Source organism: Dunckerocampus dactyliophorus, unplaced genomic scaffold, assembly GCF_027744805.1.
Source record: "Dunckerocampus dactyliophorus isolate RoL2022-P2 unplaced genomic scaffold, RoL_Ddac_1.1 HiC_scaffold_56, whole genome shotgun sequence".
NCBI classification, from domain to species: domain Eukaryota; kingdom Metazoa; phylum Chordata; class Actinopteri; order Syngnathiformes; family Syngnathidae; genus Dunckerocampus; species Dunckerocampus dactyliophorus.
Genome location: NW_026559892.1, coordinates 20,001 through 24,063, shown reverse-complemented (window position 1 = coordinate 24,063; position 4,063 = coordinate 20,001).

Here is a 4,063-nt window from a genome sequence, read left to right as displayed (position 1 = left end):
CCTGGATGAAATGAGAAAAAAGGTGAAAAAATGGCAAAGTGTCAAGGGAGAAATTCAGAAACTCAGGCCGAGCTGCCTGGAGCCCAGGGGCCGCGGGAAAGTCTGTGGAGAGCCGCTGTGTCCCTGGATGAAATGAGAAAAAAGGTGAAAAAATGGCAAAGTGTCAAGGGAGCTAGGCAGAAACCCATGCCTAGGGTCCTGGAGCCCAGGGGCGGTTCTAAAGTCTGTGAGAGCCGCTGTGTCCCTGGATGAATTGAGAAAAAGGGTGAAAAAATGGCAAAGTGTCAAGGGAGCTAGGCAGAAACCCATGCCTAGGGTCCTGGAGCCCAGGGGCCGCGGGAAAGTCTGTGGAGTGCCGCTGTGTCCCTGGATGAAATGAGAAAAAAGGTGAAAAAATGGCAAAGTGTCAAGGGAGAAATTCAGAAACTCAGGCCGAGCTGCCTGGAGCCCAGGGGCGGCTGTAAAGTCTGTGGAGTGCCGCTGTGTCCCTGGATGAAATGAGAAAAAAGGTGGAAAAATGGCAAAGTGTCAAGGGAGAAATTCAGAAACTCAGGCCGAGCTGCCTGGAGCCCAGGGGCGGCTGCAAAGTCTGTGGAGTGCCGCTGTGTCCCTGGATGAAATGAGAAAAAGGGTGGAAAAATGGCAAAGTGTCAAGGGAGAAATTCAGAAACTCAGGCCGAGCTGCCTGGAGCCCAGGGGCGGCTGCAAAGTCTGTGGAGTGCCGCTGTGTCCCTGGATGAAATGAGAAAAAGGGTGGAAAAATGGCAAAGTGTCAAGGGAGAAATTCAGAAACCCAGGCCGAGCTGCCTGGAGCCCAGGGGCGGCTGCAAAGTCTGTGGAGAGCCGCTGTGTCCCTGGATGAAATGAGAAAAAGGGTGAAAAAATGGCAAAGTGTCAAGGGAGAAATTCAGAAACCCATGCCTAGGGTCCTGGAGCCCAGGGGCGGCTGTAAAGTCTGTGGAGAGCCGCTGTGTCCCTGGATGAAATGAGAAAAAGGGTGGAAAAATGGCAAAGTGTCAAGGGAGAAATTCAGAAACTCAGGCCGAGCTGCCTGGAGCCCAGGGGCCGCGGGAAAGTCTGTGGAGAGCCGCTGTGTCCCTGGATGAAATGAGAAAAAAGGTGAAAAAATGGCAAAGTGTCAAGGGAGAAATTCAGAAACTCAGGCCGAGCTGCCTGGAGCCCAGGGGCGGATGCAAAGTCTGTGGAGAGCCGCTGTGTCCCTGGATGAAATGAGAAAAAGGGTGAAAAAGTAACAAAGTGTCAAGGGAGCTAGGCAGAAACCCATGCCTAGGGTCCTGGAGCCCAGGGGCCGCGGGAAAGTCTGTGGAGAGCCGCTGTGTCCCTGGATGAAATGAGAAAAAAGGTGAAAAAATGGCAAAGTGTCAAGGGAGCTAGGCAGAAACCCATGCCTAGGGTCCTGGAGCCCAGGGGCGGTTCTAAAGTCTGTGAGAGCCGCTGTTGCCCTGGATGAAATGAGAAAAAAGGTGAAAAAATGGCAAAGTGTCAAGGGAGCTAGGCAGAAACCCATGCCGAGCTGCCTGGAGCCCAGGGGCGGCTGTAAAGTCTGTGGAGTGCCGCTGTGTCCCTGGATGAAATGAGAAAAAAGGTGAAAAAATGGCAAAGTGTCAAGGGAGAAATTCAGAAACTCAGGCCGAGCTGCCTGGAGCCCAGGGGCCGCGGGAAAGTCTGTGGAGAGCCGCTGTGTCCCTGGATGAAATGAAGAAAAAGGTGAAAAAATGGCAAAGTGTCAAGGGAGAAATTCAGAAACCCATGCCTAGGGTCCTGGAGCCCAGGGGCCGCGGGAAAGTCTGTGGAGAGCCGCTGTGTCCCTGGATGAAATGAGAAAAAAGGTGAAAAAGTAACAAAGTGTCAAGGGAGAAATTCAGAAACCCAGGCCGAGCTGCCTGGAGCCTCAAAGCGGATAGAAATAGCGTGGAGAGCCGCTGTTAAGCCAGACGCCCTCTGGCGGACACAGGCAGGAGTTGCAGTAAATGCATTGAAGTCAATGGGCGAGAGTACCCAATGCGCCAAAAAAGTGCTGAAAATATGACAAAGTGTCAAATGAATGGGAGGCAATGGGCGAGAGTACCCAATGCGCCAAAAAAGTGCTGAAAATATGACAAAGTGTCAAATGAATGGGAGTCAATGGGCGAGAGTACCCAATGCACAAAAAAAGTGCTGAAAAAGTCCACACGAGCCTAGTCAGAAATGCAGGCCGAGGCGGCTGGAGCCCCAAAGCGGCTATAAAAAGCGTGGAGAGCCGCTGTCGCCCCGGAGGAACGGAGAAAAAGTGCTGAAAAAAGGCCCACGTCCTAACGGACCGAGGCGGAAGTGCAGGCGAGGCGGCAGGAGTCTGAAAACCGCTATAAAAAGCGTGGAGAGCCGCTGTCGCCCCGGAGAAACGGAGAAAAAGTGCTGAAAAAAGGCCTAAATCCTAACGGACCTAGGCGGAAGTGCAGGCGAGGCGGCAGGAGTCTGAAAACGGCTATAAAATGCGTGGAGAGCCGCTGTCGCCCCGGAGAAACGGAGAAAAAGTGCTGAAAAAAGGCCTAAATCCTAACGGACCGAGGCGGAAGTGCAGGCGAGGCGGCAGGAGTCTGAAAACGGCTATAAAATGCGTGGAGAGCCGCTGTCGCCCCGGAGGAACGGAGAAAAAGTGCTGAAAAAAGGCCTAAATCCTAACGGACCGAGGCGGAAGTGCAGGCGAGGCGGCAGGAGTCTGAAAACGGCTATAAAATGCGTGGAGAGCCGCTGTCGCCCCGGAGGAACGGAGAAAAAGTGCTGAAAAAAGGCCTAAATCCTAACGGACCGAGGCGGAAGTGCAGGCGAGGCGGCAGGAGTCTGAAAACGGCTATAAAATGCGTGGAGAGCCGCTGTCGCCCCGGAGGAACGGAGAAAAAGTGCTGAAAAAAGGCCTAAATCCTAACGGACCGAGGCGGAAGTGCAGGCGAGGCGGCAGGAGTCTGAAAGCGGCTATAAAACGCGTGGAGAGCCGCTCGGATGATTTTTCAAAGTGTCAAATGAATGGGAGTGAATGGGGCAGAGTACCCAATGTGTAAAAAAAGTGCTGAAAAAACGACAAAGTCCACACGAGCCTAGTCAGAAATGCAGTCCGAGGCGGCTGGAGCCCCAAAGCGGCTATAAAACGCGTGGAGAGCCGCTCGGATGATTTTTCAAAGTGTCAAATGAATGGGAGTGAATGGGGCAGAGTACCCAATGTGTAAAAAAAGTGCTGAAAAAACGACAAAGTCCACACGAGCCTAGTCAGAAATGCAGTCCGAGGCGGCTGGAGCCCCAAAGCGGCTATAAAATGCGTGGAGAGCCGCTCGGATGATTTTTCAAAGTGTCAAATGAATGGGAGTGAATGGGGCGGAGTACCCAATGCGCGAAAAAAGTGCTGAAAAAACGACAAAGTCCACACGAGCCTAGTCAGAAATGAAGGCCGAGGCGGCTGGAGCCCCAAAGCGGCTATAAAATGCGTGGAGAGCCGCTCGGATGATTTTTCAAAGTGTGAAATGAATGGGAGTGAATGGGGCGGAGTACCCAATGCGCGAAAAAAGTGCTGAAAAAACGACAAAGTCCACACGAGCCTAGTCAGAAATGAAGGCCGAGGCGGCTGGAGCCCCAAAGCGGCTATAAAATGCGTGGAGAGCCGCTCGGATGATTTTTCTAAGTGTGAAATGAATGGGAGTGAATGGGGCGGAGTACCCAATGCGCGAAAAAAGTGCTGAAAAAACGACAAAGTGTCAAATGAATGGGAGTGAATGGGCGGAGTACCCAATGCGTGAAAAAAGGTCTGGAAAAACGACAAAGTGTCAAATGAATGGGAGTGAATGGGCGGAGTACCCAATGCGCGAAAAAAGTGCTGAAAAAATGACAAAGTGTCAAATGAATGGGAGTCAATGAGTGTTTTGGTCGACCAGGAAAAAACGCGTTTACGGGAGAGGGTAAATCAGCCGAGAGGGGGGGGGGGGGTATACTTTACCCTCTCCCGTAAATGCCATTTTTCCTGGTTGACCAAAACACCTCCAGCACGATTTCGGAAACCCAGTTTTTAGAAACA